Raw genomic sequence first — 19,228 nt, forward strand, 5'->3', positions numbered from 1 at the left:
TGAAAAATGCAGTTCATTGTCAAAAATCAGCTATATTAGGAGAGTGAGAATTGTGTTTTAGCATCATTTACACACTAAATATGCTGTCATTGTGTATGTTTAATGGATGTCTTTCAGTTTTAAAGATAGACAGACGGATAGATAGATAGAAAGATAGAAAGATAGATAGATAGAAAGATAGATAGATAGATAGATAGACAGACAGACAGACTGATTTCAACTGGAAGCAGTGCTTACATATTGCTTAATTTTTGGTGGTTATTAAATAGTATGGGTAGGCAAGAAAAGTGCATATATCTTTTATTAGCATAAACTTACCCAAATGCGCTCTTGCATATTTAAGGCATTCAAAGTAATAATATTTCACAGCATTAATACAGTTATGTACTAGACTGGACAATGGTAAGCAGAGCCAGTACTTATATCAACAATGGCCTTATCTGTGTGAAGTTTGTATGTTCTCCCTGTGTTTGCGTGGGTTTCCTCCGGGTGCTGTGGTTTCCTCCCACACTCCAAAAAACATACTGTTAGGTTAATTGGCTGCTATCAAAATTGACCCTAGTCTCTCCCTCTCTGTCTGTGTGTGAGTGTGTGTCTATATTAGGGAATTTAGACTGTAAGCTCCAATAGGGTAGGGACTGATGTGAATGGGTTCTCTGTACAGCGCTGCGCTATTAGTGACACTATATAAATAAATGATAATGAGGATGATGATGATATGTGTTTACTATGCCTATACACATAGCCAGCTTTCACACTTGATTGGCAGATTAATGCATCATTATTGCTAAGTTTAATAACAGTTGTCTAATACAGTGACACTGGTAGAGAAAACCACTATAGACATTCACATAAGCAGCTCTCATCATCATCATTTATGGCATAAGACTTCTTTAATTATACTAAGTTTTTGAGCAGGTCTGCATTATACTTAATTATATAAGGGAGATGTACTTTTAGTAAAAAGTAGCTCTCCAATTTCAAAAGTACATCAACGTAGTATTAATACTTAGATTTAAAGATTTTCTGGGATAAATGAAATACATTCCCAGCAGCCATCTCCCTTTGCCTCTATCTTATTGCATATTTTGTCCTAATGTGCTTTCATATTTACATGTCACCATGTTTCCATTGGCTAGTACCTTAAAGTCAGATGTCTGTCAAGCAAACTGACCAGTGACAGAATTGCTTTGTGAGGTTTACATCTTTATGACATCAAATGCTTCACATGAAAAATGCAGTTCATTGTCAAAAATCAGCTATATTAGGAGAGTGAGAATTGTGTTTTAGCATCAATTACACACTAAATATGCTGTCATTGTGTATGTTTAATGGATGTCTTTCAGTTTTAAAGATAGACAGACGGATAGATAGATAGAAAGATAGAAAGATAGATAGATAGAAAGATAGATAGATAGATAGACAGACAGACTGATTTCAACTGGAAGCAGTGCTTACATATTGCTTAATTTTTGGTGGTTATTAAATAGTATGGGTAGGCAAGAAAAGTGCATATATCTTTTATTAGCATAAACTTTGCCAAATGCGCTCTTGCATATTTAAGGCATTCAAAGTAATAATATTTCACAGCATTAATACAGTTATGTACTAGACTGGACAATGGTAAGCAGAGCCAATACTTATATCAACAATGGCCTTATCTGTGTGAAGTTTGTATGTTCTCCCTGTGTTTGCGTGGGTTTCCTCCGGGTGCTGTGGTTTCCTCCCACACTCCAAAAAACATACTGTTAGGTTAATTGGCTGCTATCAAAATTGACCCTAGTCTCTCCCTCTCTGTCTGTGTGTGAGTGTGTGTCTATATTAGGGAATTTAGACTGTAAGCTCCAATAGGGTAGGGACTGATGTGAATGGGTTCTCTGTACAGCGCTGCGCTATTAGTGACACTATATAAATAAATGATAATGAGGATGATGATGATATGTGTTTACTATGCCTATACACATAGCCAGCTTTCACACTTGATTGGCAGATTAATGCATCATTATTGCTAAGTTTGATAACAGTTGTCTAATACAGTGACACTGGTAGAGAAAACCACTATAGACATTCACATAAGCAGCTCTCATCATCATCATTTATGGCATAAGACTTCTTTAATTATACTAAGTTTTTGAGCAGGTCTGCATTATACTTAATTATATAAGGGAGATGTACTTTTAGTAAAAAGTAGCTCTCCAATTTCAAAAGTACATCAACGTAGTATTAATACTTTGACAAGTGAGGCTATTAGGACGAACGCACTTAAAGGGCGACAGGGTTTGTAACAAGCTGAATGATGACCTGGTGTGTTTTAACATGGGGTGGGGACCGACCAATGGGGGTCCATGTGGGAGGGACCTTGATAGAATATAGCAGGATGTACTTCCTGCTTTACTTCACTTGCAGCACGAGATCCAGAGGGATACCCAGCAGCGAGGAAAACGGATAAGTCCCATTTTGTTTTTTATTCTTTGTTTTATTGTATCCTTTTGCCCATTTCCATTTGCCTTTAACGTTCCCCCTCCCGTTATTATTTTAAAACCAGCCTTCTTCTTCTCCCCTTGTCTTTACCTGCCTCTCATTCGGCCTGCCCCCCCCCCCTCTTCCTTCAGCCCCTCATTTACCGTTCCCGCCGTCACCCCCTCCCTTCGTTTGCCATTAGTTTCTTTCCCTCCAGCCACCAGCATAATGCCCCGTCCCAAGAGAAATGCTCCTCGCCCGGCACGCCTCAGGTCCCCCTCTCCCACCCCCTCCCGCCGCCATCTTACAGCCTCAGCCTCAGCCTCTGCCCTCCAAACCCCAGCCCTCACTCCAGACATGCCGCTAAGCGGCGATAATGCACGGCCCCCCCTGGGATCCTCTCCCGGGCACTCCCCAGCATTTCGCGCCACTAGGCGCAGCGGCGCCCCCTCCCCTCTCCCCCCGGCCGGTTCGCGCATGCGCAGAACGCGCGCTCCATCGCGCCCGGCCGGATCCAGCAGCGCAGCCAATCTATATGACATGGCTGCAGGGGCAGCCAGCGTTTCTGTCAGGGAGCTTAGCGGGCAGCCTCAGCGGTCCCAGCAAGTAGCCGTCACCCCCCCTCCCCAGGCTAACACATTAGGTGTCCTTTCAACCAGCCCTGTTGAGGATAGGAGCCATTCCCAGTTCAGATTATGTCCCATCACCCCTCCCGTGGCAGCCCACGGCTTCAGGTCACGAGGTCATAACCCTCCAGCACCCCACCAATTGCATTTCCCTCCCAGCCCATTCCTGCCCCATAGTAGTGGTGGATCAGCATGGGGGTCACAACATGGCAGAGGTCAAGAGTTCAGCAGGTCACAAGGACATACCTCGGGTCACGGGGAATTCCAGCACCATGCGGGTGGGTGGGACACACTTCCTGCCAGGGCCTCAATGGATTTCAGTGACCGGTCCGAGGCGCCTGTATGGCCCTCTTCACGCCGGCAACGCCTGTCACCTCCAGCGTCTCGCCCATACACGTCACGAAGGGTCTCTTCCCCGGGGATCGTGGCGGGTGGGTTCACCCATAGGGGTCACGGGGTCAGGACTGATAACATTATAGTCGATTATCACCACTCCAGCGGCGGTAATTTAAGTCCAGGGCCTCTCCCCCTAGGGGGGCGGGCTACCTCCGGGTTTAGCGATCGGATGCGGGAGGAATTTTCTACGTTCCCTAGCCCTGACCATTTAGCGGCTTTCAACCCGTGTAACGTAGATAGAGACATCAACGCGGCGCGGCGGCGCTTGGACTATTTGCCCAGATCTCAGCTGACTGTTCCCCTTCCCGTTTCAGAGACTACTGTTACAAATCCGGAGTCGAGGGTCGGTCGGAACGATCGTTCGGGGTCCGAGTCTCGTGATATGAGGTCGGCAGGGTCCAGGGAGGATGCGGTCCGGGACACGGCTGGTGGACAGGTCGCGGCAACTGCACTCGGGGAGACGTCTGTCGGTGCTGGGAATACCGCTCCTGTCGGTGAGTCCATTTCCGTTAACACACATAAATCACACTTGTTGGCATCACCTGTCTTATCTACCAGCAGTGGGTCCTCCGGCTCGGGGGACAGGCCCAGAAAATTAATTAAGTTGTTAGAAACAGAATTGTTAGGAAAACGGAGTAAGCACACACCCCAATCAGGAGACACAGACCAACCAGCGGCTCGTAGCGAATTGGGGCAGGTAGAATCCCTGGAAATTACACACGGCATAAGGCCTAGCGTACGTGATAGAATTAGGAGGGGCAAGTACGTGGATATGTACGCGTTAACCGGGGAAGATAGGAAGGCGCTGGCGGCCGCCTGTGAGAGGTCGGGAATGGGGGAGGAGAAATACAGATCCTTCTCTAGATGGGTTAATGCCTTCTCCATTTTCGCTACAATATATGTAGAGACCCGTCCCAGCGAACAAGCGGAGGTATGGAGGTATATGCACCTTATTAGTGGGATGTACGTAAAGGACGGCCCGGTAATTTGGAGGGCATATGACGAGCTTTTCAGGAAACGGATGAGTGGGCGTGAGAGACTTCCTCTGGGATCGAAAGACATTGACACCTGGCTGGAGTTAATGAGGCCCAGCAGTCAGTCTGCAGAGGGTAGCTCTGTCAGGCGGTTTCAAGGGCCGGGGAGGACGCAGAATGTCCTCCCCCCAAAATGAAGGTGTTATGACTTCAATGCAGGGGCCTGTCAAAGAGGCTCAGCCTGCAGATTAAGACACATTTGCACGTCATGTAACGGCCATCACCCTGCCAACGAATGCGCAAAGTCCCGTGGAAGTGGGGGACGGGGAAGAGGCTCTGGCTCAGCTCTGCCGAGTCAAGGGGCCGTCGCCAATTGATTTGGTTGAGCTGGATAAGTGGCTGGGGTGGTTTGATGATAAGGTGACTGGGTCCCTTCTCCATGACGGCTTTCATTTTGGCTTTAAACTCCCGGTCCAAGGTAGCGTTTCCTCGGCAGCTCCGGTTAATCTGAAATCGGCGCTCGCTTTCCCAGAAGTATTAGACGAAAAAATAGGGAAGGAGGTTGGTTTGGGTCGCATGATTGGCCCGTTCCGACTTCCTCCTATTCCCAATCTGATTTTGTCCCCAGTAGGGGTAGTTCCCAAAAAAGCGGTAGGAAAGTTTAGATTGATCCAGCACTTGTCTCATCCTGCCGGTAAATCCGTGAATGACGCAATTGACGTTAATCTCAGTTCTGTCAGTTATCAGTCATTCGAATCGGCCCTAGCGCTGGTCCAGGAATGCGGCAGGGGCTCCTTGTTGGCCAAAGTGGATATCGAATCGGCGTTCAGATTGCTGCCCCTTCACCCTGAGTCGTATCAATTCATGGGTTTCCGGCATCGTGGTGAATACTACATCGATCGCTGCCTGCCCATGGGTTGTTCGATCTCATGCGCACTGTTCGAGAAATTTAGCGGTTTCTTGCATTGGTGCATTCAGGCCGGGACAGGGTGTCGGTGGATCGCGCATTATCTTGACGACTTCCTGGTTATCGGGCCGCCTGGTACCACGGTTTGTCGAGATACGCTTTTTTCCACGGAGGCCTTGTTTAGGGTTTTAGGCGTTCCCATCGCAGCAGACAAGACGGAGGACCCAATTACATGTCTCTCATTCCTCGGGATCGAGATTGACACGCTAGCAGGGATATGCAGGCTTCCAGCAGACAAGGTTACAAAGATGTATGAGGCTATCACAGAAGTGCTAGGGGCAAACGTTAGTACCCTGAGGTCGATACAGTCCCTGTTAGGGCGGTTCAACTTTGCCTGCCGTGTAATACCCATGGGGAGGGTTTTCTGTAGGAAGCTCCAAAGAGCCACAGCAGGTAGGAGTAGGCCACATGCAGTCATACAACTATCCAAGGTGGTTAGGGAGGATCTTCAGATATGGCTCATTTTTCTTAGGGGTTTTAATGGCAAGCGTATTTGGCCGTCACCTCCAGTAACAAACGGGGAAATTAACTTGTTCACAGACGCTGCTGGGGCATCCGGCTTTGGGGCTTATCTGGATGGACACTGGTGTGCAGATAGCTGGCCCGATGATTGGCACAGGGATGGGACCACTAGGAACTTGTTGGTTCTTGAATTATTCCCGATTGTGGTGGCAATTGAATTATGGGCACCCGTTTTGCGGGGTAGGCACATAGTTTTTTGGTGTGACAATTTGGGGGTGGTCCAGTCCATCAACAAGCAGAGTGCATCGGCCTACCAGGCAATATTGCTCTTGCGGCACCTAGTGTTGCGCTGTTTGCAGAATGACATTTCATTCAGGGCGAGGCATGTTCCGGGGGTGCAGAATAGCCTAGCAGATGCGTTGTCCCGATTCCACTGGGACAGGTTTCGCAGCCTTGCTCCTCACGCAGACCGTGTTGGTACCCCGTGTCCCCCTTGTGTTTGGCAGATCATCAAGCCGGCATAAGAGGCCTCGCGGAACAAGCGGTAGCTCCCTCCACCCTGAGATCCTATCAGGCGTCATGGAGACGGTGGTCGTTGTTCAGCAGGCAGAAAGACCAATCCGAGGCAGGTCAGAGAGATGCTATGCTAGCCTTTATGTGGGACAGATATTCCGAAGGTGATTCTAAGACCTCTATGGCATCTACCCTGGCTGGTATATCATTTATGGCCAAGCTGCAGGGTTACCCGGACGTTACCAAACAATTTTTAATTAATAAGGCCTTGAAGGGTTGGGGGAGAATCCGTCCTTCTCATAGCGATGCCCGTTTACCAATTACCCTTAACATCTTGGAGGATTTGATACGGAGAGTGGGTTTGGTTACCTCGGACGAATACGAGAAGCTTTTATTTAGTTTGGCTTTTTCCATGGCCTTTTTTGGGGCTTTTCGCATTTCGGAGCTGGTAGCTAGGTCCAGAGGGCATCAAGAGTCTGGGTTGAGAGCAGAACATGTCAGTCTGGGCGAAGGGACCTTTGCCTGCAAAATAGTTAGATCTAAGACTGATCAGAGCGGGAAGGGATCGTGGGTGCAGTTAGCTCCTCAACAGCTTCAGCATATCTGCCCGTTTAGGCTGGCGTCACAGTTTATGAGCAGGAGACCCCAGGCCAACTTGTTTCTGTGTCACAGTAATAGCATTCCTCTGACTAAATATCAATTTGCGGCCATTTTAAAGCGGACCTTACAGTCGCTTAATTTAAACAGCACCTTATACGGGACTCACTCATTTAGGATCGGGGCAGCTACATCTGCCGCTTTGGCTGGATCTTCTAACGAAGCTATAAAAGCTTTGGGCCGCTGGAAGTCCACGGCTTACCAGTCTTATGTGAGAATTGACAAAGTTATTGATTGAATGTTGTGTTGTTTAACAATTTATTGTGATTTGCAGTTTTTCTTTTCACACTTTCCTTCTCGTCTGAGCCTTCAAACCATCCCATCCCACTTCCCTTACCCATCCCATCTTCCCCTCCACTTGGTGGGCTACCCTGGGCTTTTCCGCTCGCCGCTTTAACGCGGGGGCGCGAAGGGATTTTCACCCGGGTTTCCCTGGGCGTAAGTCCTGATTAGTGGTGTGCAGCCGGGGTTTTTCCGGGTGTTGTTTACCTTCGCCTGGGTGGTCTGCTCCCTGTTTGTGTCTACCTTCCCTTACCCCCCTTCGTGTTACGTTTTTCTGTTAACAAGCACTTATCCTTCTTATACCTGTATACCACGCCTGTCTGTCTGCCCAATTCAATGATTTCATGCTAACATGGGTTCTCTGATTTCAGGTGATGGTGTTAGAACTAAGACGGTGTGGATCATCGGTCATTCGTTTGTTTTTTGGGCCGCTGGCCACCCCAGGTCAAAAAGTATCTCGGATAATTGCGGCACGGTGATTAGATGGTGGGGTAAAAGAGGTTTAGGCTGGCAGGACCTTATTCCGTGGTTGACTAGGCTCATAAAACAACAAGGCCCACCGGACGTTCTGGTTGTACATGCGGGAGGTAACGATTTAGGTAAGGGTAAATCATTAGATCTCATCGTTAAAATCAGAGAGGACCTACGTCAAATACATGAGGCGTGGCCAGACATCACTATTGGTTGGTCAGCACTCATTCCCCGTTTAGTATGGAGGACAGCCATTCCTATAAAAAAGATGACGGCTATGGTTAGGAAGCTAAATAGTGCCATCCGAAAAATAGTACGGTCCATGGGAGGCATAGTCATAGACCACCCGGGGTTAGGGGTAGAGGCACCACATCTTTTTAGACGGGACGGCGTTCACCTTAATGAAGAGGGTATGGGTTTCTTTATAGACAGGATTTACGGGGGAGTGGAGGCGTGTTTCGGTTAGTTGGTGGCGGGCTGCGGCGTCTGTAGGGCGCAGCGGGGTAGGAAGGCACTGCGTTCAGCGGCTGATTAGTGGGCGCACTGGTAGTTGGTCGTAGGTCACTGCCCCCTTTGATGTAACAGTAACTCCTTTTGGTCCTTCGGTGAGGAGGGTCCCTGTCCGGCTCGGTGAGGGAGGGCAGCGTGAGTTGTAAGGGGCAGTCACTCTGACGCCAACTCAGCGCTATGTATGTAGGGATTTGTTCCCCCGTGTTTTTTGCGGACTTACGGCGGTTTGCGCCAGTCCATTAAGTAATCGTGTGTGATCAGCTCGTGAGCTGTCCCGCAGTGCTCTTTCTCCGCCACCATAGGTTAGTTAATATAAAATCCTTATAATAAAATTCCTGCCAAGGTTTAATAACTTATTCAGGTCTCCGTGTCTTTATTTGCATGCTATGGTATAAAGTTAAGGTTAATGTGAAGTTTGTGGTAACATACACAGTGAGCCCTTTAAGATTTAAAGATTTTCTGGGATAAATGAAATACATTCCCAGCAGCCATCTCCCTTTGCCTCTATCTTATTGCATATTTTGTCCTAATGTGCTTTCATATTTACATGTCACCATGTTTCCATTGGCTAGTACCTTAAAGTCAGATGTCTGTCAAGCAAACTGACCAGTGACAGAATTGCTTTGTGAGGTTTACATCTTTATGACATCAAATGCTTCACATGAAAAATGCAGTTCATTGTCAAAAATCAGCTATATTAGGAGAGTGAGAATTGTGTTTTAGCATCAATTACACACTAAATATGCTGTCATTGTGTATGTTTAATGGATGTCTTTCAGTTTTAAAGATAGACAGACGGATAGATAGATAGAAAGATAGAAAGATAGATAGATAGAAAGATAGATAGATAGATAGATAGATAGATAGATAGATAGATAGATAGATAGACAGACAGACTGATTTCAACTGGAAGCAGTGCTTACATATTGCTTAATTTTTGGTGGTTATTAAATAGTATGGGTAGGCAAGAAAAGTGCATATATCTTTTATTAGCATAAACTTACCCAAATGCGCTCTTGCATATTTAAGGCATTCAAAGTAATAATATTTCACAGCATTAATACAGTTATGTACTAGACTGGACAATGGTAAGCAGAGCCAGTACTTATATCAACAATGGCCTTATCTGTGTGAAGTTTGTATGTTCTCCCTGTGTTTGCGTGGGTTTCCTCCGGGTGCTGTGGTTTCCTCCCACACTCCAAAAAACATACTGTTAGGTTAATTGGCTGCTATCAAAATTGACCCTAGTCTCTCCCTCTCTGTCTGTGTGTGAGTGTGTGTCTATATTAGGGAATTTAGACTGTAAGCTCCAATAGGGTAGGGACTGATGGGAATGGGTTCTCTGTACAGCGCTGCGCTATTAGTAACACTATATAAATAAATGATAATGAGGATGATGATGATATGTGTTTACTATGCCTATACACATAGCCAGCTTTCACACTTGATTGGCAGATTAATGCATCATTATTGCTAAGTTTGATAACAGTTGTCTAATACAGTGACACTGGTAGAGAAAACCACTATAGACATTCACATAAGCAGCTCTCATCATCATCATTTATGGCATAAGACTTCTTTAATTATACTAAGTTTTTGAGCAGGTCTGCATTATACTTAATTATATAAGGGAGATGTACTTTTAGTAAAAAGTAGCTCTCCAATTTCAAAAGTACATCAACGTAGTATTAATACTTAGATTTAAAGATTTTCTGGGATAAATGAAATACATTCCCAGCAGCCATCTCCCTTTGCCTCTATCTTATTGCATATTTTGTCCTAATGTGCTTTCATATTTACATGTCACCATGTTTCCATTGGCTAGTACCTTAAAGTCAGATGTCTGTCAAGCAAACTGACCAGTGACAGAATTGCTTTGTGAGGTTTACATCTTTATGACATCAAATGCTTCACATGAAAAATGCAGTTCATTGTCAAAAATCAGCTATATTAGGAGAGTGAGAATTGTGTTTTAGCATCAATTACACACTAAATATGCTGTCATTGTGTATGTTTAATGGATGTCTTTCAGTTTTAAAGATAGACAGACGGATAGATAGATAGAAAGATAGAAAGATAGATAGATAGAAAGATAGATAGATAGACAGACAGACAGACTGATTTCAACTGGAAGCAGTGCTTACATATTGCTTAATTTTTGGTGGTTATTAAATAGTATGGGTAGGCAAGAAAAGTGCATATATCTTTTATTAGCATAAACTTACCCAAATGCGCTCTTGCATATTTAAGGCATTCAAAGTAATAATATTTCACAGCATTAATACAGTTATGTACTAGACTGGACAATGGTAAGCAGAGCCAGTACTTATATCAACAATGGCCTTATCTGTGTGAAGTTTGTATGTTCTCCCTGTGTTTGCGTGGGTTTCCTCCGGGTGCTGTGGTTTCCTCCCACACTCCAAAAAACATACTGTTAGGTTAATTGGCTGCTATCAAAATTGACCCTAGTCTCTCCCTCTCTGTCTGTGTGTGAGTGTGTGTCTATATTAGGGAATTTAGACTGTAAGCTCCAATAGGGTAGGGACTGATGTGAATGGGTTCTCTGTACAGCGCTGCGCTATTAGTGACACTATATAAATAAATGATAATGAGGATGATGATGATATGTGTTTACTATGCCTATACACATAGCCAGCTTTCACACTTGATTGGCAGATTAATGCATCATTATTGCTAAGTTTGATAACAGTTGTCTAATACAGTGACACTGGTAGAGAAAACCACTTTAGACATTCACATAAGCAGCTCTCATCATCATCATTTATGGCATAAGACTTCTTTAATTATACTAAGTTTTTGAGCAGGTCTGCATTATACTTAATTATATAAGGGAGATGTACTTTTAGTAAAAAGTAGCTCTCCAATTTCAAAAGTACATCAACGTAGTATTAATACTTAGATTTAAAGATTTTCTGGGATAAATGAAATACATTCCCAGCAGCCATCTCCCTTTGCCTCTATCTTATTGCATATTTTGTCCTAATGTGCTTTCATATTTACATGTCACCATGTTTCCATTGGCTAGTACCTTAAAGTCAGATGTCTGTCAAGCAAACTGACCAGTGACAGAATTGCTTTGTGAGGTTTACATCTTTATGACATCAAATGCTTCACATGAAAAATGCAGTTCATTGTCAAAAATCAGCTATATTAGGAGAGTGAGAATTGTGTTTTAGCATCAATTACACACTAAATATGCTGTCATTGTGTATGTTTAATGGATGTCTTTCAGTTTTAAAGATAGACAGACCGATAGATAGATAGATAGATAGATAGAAAGATAGATAGATAGATAGATAGATAGATAGATAGATAGATAGACAGACAGACAGACTGATTTCAACTGGAAGCAGTGCTTACATATTGCTTAATTTTTGGTGGTTATTAAATAGTATGGGTAGGCAAGAAAAGTGCATATATCTTTTATTAGCATAAACTTACCCAAATGCGCTCTTGCATATTTAAGGCATTCAAAGTAATAATATTTCACAGCATTAATACAGTTATGTACTAGACTGGACAATGGTAAGCAGAGCCAGTACTTATATCAACAATGGCTTTATCTGTGTGAAGTTTGTATGTTCTCCCTGTGTTTGCGTGGGTTTCCTCCCACACTCCAAAAAACATACTGTTAGGTTAATTGGCTGCTATCAAAATTGACCCTAGTCTCTCCCTCTCTGTCTGTGTGTGAGTGTGTGTCTATATTAGGGAATTTAGACTGTAAGCTCCAATAGGGTAGGGACTGATGTGAATGGGTTCTCTGTACAGCGCTGCGCTATTAGTGACACTATATAAATAAATGATAATGAGGATGATGATGATATGTGTTTACTATGCCTATACACATAGCCAGCTTTCACACTTGATTGGCAGATTAATGCATCATTATTGCTAAGTTTGATAACAGTTGTCTAATACAATGACACTGGTAGAGAAAACCACTATAGACATTCACATAAGCAGCTCTCATCATCATCATTTATTGCATAAGCCTTCTTTAATTATACTAAGTTTTTGAGCAGGTCTGCATTATACTTAATTATATAAGGGAGATGTACTTTTAGTAAAAAGTAGCTCTCCAATTTCAAAAGTACATCAACGTAGTATTAATACTTTGACAAGTGAGGCTATTAGGACGAACGCACTTAAAGGGCGACAGGGTTTGTAACAAGCTGAATGATGACCTGGTGTGTTTTAACATGGGGTGGGGACCGACCAATGGGGGTCCATGTGGGAGGGACCTTGATAGAATATAGCAGGATGTACTTCCTGCTTTACTTCACTTGCAGCACGAGATCCAGAGGGATACCCAGCAGCGAGGAAAACGGATAAGTCCCATTTTGTGGTTTATTCTTTGTTTTATTGTATCCTTTTGCCCATTTCCATTTGCCTTTAACGTTCCCCCTCCCGTTATTATTTTAAAACCAGCCTTCTTCTTCTCCCCTTGTCTTTACCTGCCTCTCATTCGGCCTGCCCCCCCCCCCCCTCTTCCTTCAGCCCCTCATTTACCGTTCCCGCCGTCACCCCCTCCCTTCGTTTGCCATTAGTTTCTTTCCCTCCAGCCACCAGCATAATGCCCCGTCCCAAGAGAAATGCTCCTCGCCCGGCACGCCTCAGGTCCCCCTCTCCCACCCCCTCCCGCCGCCATCTTACAGCCTCAGCCTCAGCCTCTGCCCTCCAAACCCCAGCCCTCACTCCAGACATGCCGCTAAGCGGCGATAATGCACGGCCCCCCCTGGGATCCTCTCCCGGGCACTCCCCAGCATTTCGCGCCACTAGGCGCAGCGGCGCCCCCTCCCCTCTCCCCCCGGCCGGTTCGCGCATGCGCAGAACGCGCGCTCCATCGCGCCCGGCCGGATCCAGCAGCGCAGCCAATCTATATGACATGGCTGCAGGGGCAGCCAGCGTTTCTGTCAGGGAGCTTAGCGGGCAGCCTCAGCGGTCCCAGCAAGTAGCCGTCACCCCCCCTCCCCAGGCTAACACATTAGGTGTCCTTTCAACCAGCCCTGTTGAGGATAGGAGCCATTCCCAGTTCAGATTATGTCCCATCACCCCTCCCGTGGCAGCCCACGGCTTCAGGTCACGAGGTCATAACCCTCCAGCACCCCACCAATTGCATTTCCCTCCCAGCCCATTCCTGCCCCATAGTAGTGGTGGATCAGCATGGGGGTCACAACATGGCAGAGGTCAAGAGTTCAGCAGGTCACAAGGACATACCTCGGGTCACGGGGAATACCAGCACCATGCGGGTGGGTGGGACACACTTCCTGCCAGGGCCTCAATGGATTTCAGTGACCGGTCCGAGGCGCCTGTATGGCCCTCTTCACGCCGGCAACGCCTGTCACCTCCAGCGTCTCGCCCATACACGTCACGAAGGGTCTCTTCCCCGGGGATCGTGGCGGGTGGGTTCACCCATAGGGGTCACGGGGTCAGGACTGATAACATTATAGTCGATTATCACCACTCCAGCGGCGGTAATTTAAGTCCAGGGCCTCTCCCCCTAGGGGGGCGGGCTACCTCCGGGTTTAGCGATCGGATGCGGGAGGAATTTTCTACGTTCCCTAGCCCTGACCATTTAGCGGCTTTCAACCCGTGTAACGTAGATAGAGACATCAACGCGGCGCGGCGGCGCTTGGACTATTTGCCCAGATCTCAGCTGACTGTTCCCCTTCCCGTTTCAGAGACTACTGTTACAAATCCGGAGTCGAGGGTCGGTCGGAACGATCGTTCGGGGTCCGAGTCTCGTGATATGAGGTCGGCAGGGTCCAGGGAGGATGCGGTCCGGGACACGGCTGGTGGACAGGTCGCGGCAACTGCACTCGGGGAGACGTCTGTCGGTGCTGGGAATACCGCTCCTGTCGGTGAGTCCATTTCCGTTAACACACATAAATCACACTTGTTGGCATCACCTGTCTTATCTACCAGCAGTGGGTCCTCCGGCTCGGGGGACAGGCCCAGAAAATTAATTAAGTTGTTAGAAACAGAATTGTTAGGAAAACGGAGTAAGCACACACCCCAATCAGGAGACACAGACCAACCAGCGTCTCGTAGCGAATTGGGGCAGGTAGAATCCCTGGAAATTACACACGGCATAAGGCCTAGCGTACGTGATAGAATTAGGAGGGGCAAGTACGTGGATATGTACGCGTTAACCGGGGAAGATAGGAAGGCGCTGGCGGCCGCCTGTGAGAGGTCGGGAATGGGGGAGGAGAAATACAGATCCTTCTCTAGATGGGTTAATGCCTTCTCCATTTTCGCTACAATATATGTAGAGACCCGTCCCAGCGAACAAGCGGAGGTATGGAGGTATATGCACCTTATTAGTGGGATGTACGTAAAGGACGGCCCGGTAATTTGGAGGGCATATGACGAGCTTTTCAGGAAACGGATGAGTGGGCGTGAGAGACTTCCTCTGGGATCGAAAGACATTGACACCTGGCTGGAGTTAATGAGGCCCAGCAGTCAGTCTGCAGAGGGTAGCTCTGTCAGGCGGTTTCAAGGGCCGGGGAGGACGCAGAATGTCCTCCCCCCAAAAGGAAGGTGTTATGACTTCAATGCAGGGGCCTGTCAAAGAGGCTCAGCCTGCAGATTTAGACACATTTGCACGTCATGTAACGGCCATCACCCTGCCAACGAATGCGCAAAGTCCCGTGGAAGTGGGGGACGGGGAAGAGGCTCTGGCTCAGCTCTGCCGAGTCAAGGGGCCGTCGCCAATTGATTTGGTTGAGCTGGATAAGTGGCTGGGGTGGTTTGATGATAAGGTGACTGGGTCCCTTCTCCATGACGGCTTTCATTTTGGCTTTAAACTCCCGGTCCAAGGTAGCGTTTCCTCGGCAGCTCCGGTTAATCTGAAATCGGCGCTCGCTTTCCCAGAAGTATTAGACGAAAAAATAGGGAAGGAGGTTGGTTTGGGTCGCATGATTGGCCCGTTCCGACTTCCTCCTATTCCCAATCTGATTTTGTCCCCAGTAGGGGTAGTTCCCAAAAAAGCGGTAGGAAAGTTTAGATTGATCCAGCACTTGTCTCATCCTGCCGGTAAATCCGTGAATGACGCAATTGACGTTAATCTCAGTTCTGTCAGTTATCAGTCATTCGAATCGGCCCTAGCGCTGGTCCAGGAATGCGGCAGGGGCTCCTTGTTGGCCAAAGTGGATATCGAATCGGCGTTCAGATTGCTGCCCCTTCACCCTGAGTCGTATCAATTCATGGGTTTCCGGCATCGTGGTGAATACTACATCGATCGCTGCCTGCCCATGGGTTGTTCGATCTCATGCGCACTGTTCGAGAAATTTAGCGGTTTCTTGCATTGGTGCATTCAGGCCGGGACAGGGTGTCGGTGGATCGCGCATTATCTTGACGACTTCCTGGTTATCGGGCCGCCTGGTACCACGGTTTGTCGAGATACGCTTTTTTCCACGGAGGCCTTGTTTAGGGTTTTAGGCGTTCCCATCGCAGCAGACAAGACGGAGGGCCCAATTACATGTCTCTCATTCCTCGGGATCGAGATTGACACGCTAGCAGGGATATGCAGGCTTCCAGCAGACAAGGTTACAAAGATGTATGAGGCTATCACAGAAGTGCTAGGGGCAAACGTTAGTACCCTGAGGTCGATACAGTCCCTGTTAGGGCGGTTCAACTTTGCCTGCCGTGTAATACCCATGGGGAGGGTTTTCTGTAGGAAGCTCCAAAGAGCCACAGCAGGTAGGAGTAGGCCACATGCAGTCATACAACTATCCAAGGTGGTTAGGGAGGATCTTCAGATATGGCTCATTTTTCTTAGGGGTTTTAATGGCAAGCGTATTTGGCCGTCACCTCCAGTAACAAACGGGGAAATTAACTTGTTCACAGACGCTGCTGGGGCATCCGGCTTTGGGGCTTATCTGGATGGACACTGGTGTGCAGATAGCTGGCCCGATGATTGGCACAGGGATGGGACCACTAGGAACTTGTTGGTTCTTGAATTATTCCCGATTGTGGTGGCAATTGAATTATGGGCACCCGTTTTGCGGGGTAGGCACATAGTTTTTTGGTGTGACAATTTGGGGGTGGTCCAGTCCATCAACAAGCAGAGTGCATCGGCCTACCAGGCAATATTGCTCTTGCGGCACCTAGTGTTGCGCTGTTTGCAGAATGACATTTCATTCAGGGCGAGGCATGTTCCGGGGGTGCAGAATAGCCTAGCAGATGCGTTGTCCCGATTCCACTGGGACAGGTTTCGCAGCCTTGCTCCTCACGCAGACCGTGTTGGTACCCCGTGTCCCCCTTGTGTTTGGCAGATCATCAAGCCGGCATAAGAGGCCTCGCGGAACAAGCGGTAGCTCCCTCCACCCTGAGATCCTATCAGGCGTCATGGAGACGGTGGTCGTTGTTCAGCAGGCAGAAAGACCAATCCGAGGCAGGTCAGAGAGATGCTATGCTAGCCTTTATGTGGGACAGATATTCCGAAGGTGATTCTAAGACCTCTATGGCATCTACCCTGGCTGGTATATCATTTATGGCCAAGCTGCAGGGTTACCCGGACGTTACCAAACAATTTTTAATTAATAAGGCCTTGAAGGGTTGGGGGAGAATCCGTCCTTCTCATAGCGATGCCCGTTTACCAATTACCCTTAACATCTTGGAGGATTTGATACGGAGAGTGGGTTTGGTTACCTCGGACGAATACGAGAAGCTTTTATTTAGTTTGGCTTTTTCCATGGCCTTTTTTGGGGCTTTTCGCATTTCGGAGCTGGTAGCTAGGTCCAGAGGGCATCAAGAGTCTGGGTTGAGAGCAGAACATGTCAGTCTGGGCGAAGGGACCTTTGCCTGCAAAATAGTTAGATCTAAGACTGATCAGAGCGGGAAGGGATCGTGGGTGCAGTTAGCTCCTCAACAGCTTCAGCATATCTGCCCGTTTAGGCTGGCGTCACAGTTTATGAGCAGGAGACCCCAGGCCAACTTGTTTCTGTGTCACAGTAATAGCATTCCTCTGACTAAATATCAATTTGCGGCCATTTTAAAGCGGACCTTACAGTCGCTTAATTTAAACAGCACCTTATACGGGACTCACTCATTTAGGATCGGGGCAGCTACATCTGCCGCTTTGGCTGGATCTTCTAACGAAGCTATAAAAGCTTTGGGCCGCTGGAAGTCCACGGCTTACCAGTCTTATGTGAGAATTGACAAAGTTATTGATTGAATGTTGTGTTGTTTAACAATTTATTGTGATTTGCAGTTTTTCTTTTCACACTTTCCTTCTCGTCTGAGCCTTCAAACCATCCCATCCCACTTCCCTTACCCATCCCATCTTCCCCTCCACTTGGTGGGCTACCCTGGGCTTTTCCGCTCGCCGCTTTAACGCGGGGGCGCGAAGGGATTTTCACCCGGGTTTCCCTGGGCGTAAGTCCTGATTAGTGGTGTGCAGCCGGGGTTTTTCCGGGTGTTGTTTACCTTCGCCTGGGTGGTCTGCTCCCTGTTTGTGTCTACCTTCCCTTACCCCCCTTCGTGTTACGTTTTTCTGTTAACAAGCACTTATCCTTCTTATACCTGTATACCACGCCTGTCTGTCTGCCCAATTCAATGATTTCATGCTAACATGGGTTCTCTGATTTCAGGTGATGGTGTTAGAACTAAGACGGTGTGGATCATCGGTCATTCGTTTGTTTTTTGGGCCGCTGGCCACCCCAGGTCAAAAAGTATCTCGGATAATTGCGGCACGGTGATTAGATGGTGGGGTAAAAGAGGTTTAGGCTGGCAGGACCTTATTCCGTGGTTGACTAGGCTCATAAAACAACAAGGCCCACCGGACGTTCTGGTTGTACATGCGGGAGGTAACGATTTAGGTAAGGGTAAATCATTAGATCTCATCGTTAAAATCAGAGAGGACCTACGTCAAATACATGAGGCGTGGCCAGACATCACTATTGGTTGGTCAGCACTCATTCCCCGTTTAGTATGGAGGACAGCCATTCCTATAAAAAAGATGACGGCTATGGTTAGGAAGCTAAATAGTGCCATCCGAAAAATAGTACGGTCCATGGGAGGCATAGTCATAGACCACCCGGGGTTAGGGGTAGAGGCACCACATCTTTTTAGACGGGACGGCGTTCACCTTAATGAAGAGGGTATGGGTTTCTTTATAGACAGGATTTACGGGGGAGTGGAGGCGTGTTTCGGTTAGTTGGTGGCGGGCTGCGGCGTCTGTAGGGCGCAGCGGGGTAGGAAGGCACTGCGTTCAGCGGCTGATTAGTGGGCGCACTGGTAGTTGGTCGTAGGTCACTGCCCCCTTTGATGTAACAGTAACTCCTTTTGGTCCTTCGGTGAGGAGGGTCCCTGTCCGGCTCGGTGAGGGAGGGCAGCGTGAGTTGTAAGGGGCAGTCACTCTGACGCCAACTCAGCGCTATGTATGTAGGGATTTGTTCCCCCGTGTTTTTTGCGGACTTACGGCGGTTTGCGCCAGTCCATTAAGTAATCGTGTGTGATCAGCTCGTGAGCTGTCCCGCAGTGCTCTTTCTCCGCCACCATAGGTTAGTTAATATAAAATCCTTATAATAAAATTCCTGCCAAGGTTTAATAACTTATTCAGGTCTCCGTGTCTTTATTTGCATGCTATGGTATAAAGTTAAGGTTAATGTGAAGTTTGTGGTAACATACACAGTGAGCCCTTTAAGATTTAAAGATTTTCTGGGATAAATGAAATACATTCCCAGCAGCCATCTCCCTTTGCCTCTATCTTATTGCATATTTTGTCCTAATGTGCTTTCATATTTACATGTCACCATGTTTCCATTGGCTAGTACCTTAAAGTCAGATGTCTGTCAAGCAAACTGACCAGTGACAGAATTGCTTTGTGAGGTTTACATCTTTATGACATCAAATGCTTCACATGAAAAATGCAGTTCATTGTCAAA

Source organism: Mixophyes fleayi, unplaced genomic scaffold (genome assembly GCF_038048845.1).
Source record: "Mixophyes fleayi isolate aMixFle1 unplaced genomic scaffold, aMixFle1.hap1 Scaffold_73, whole genome shotgun sequence".
NCBI classification, from domain to species: domain Eukaryota; kingdom Metazoa; phylum Chordata; class Amphibia; order Anura; family Limnodynastidae; genus Mixophyes; species Mixophyes fleayi.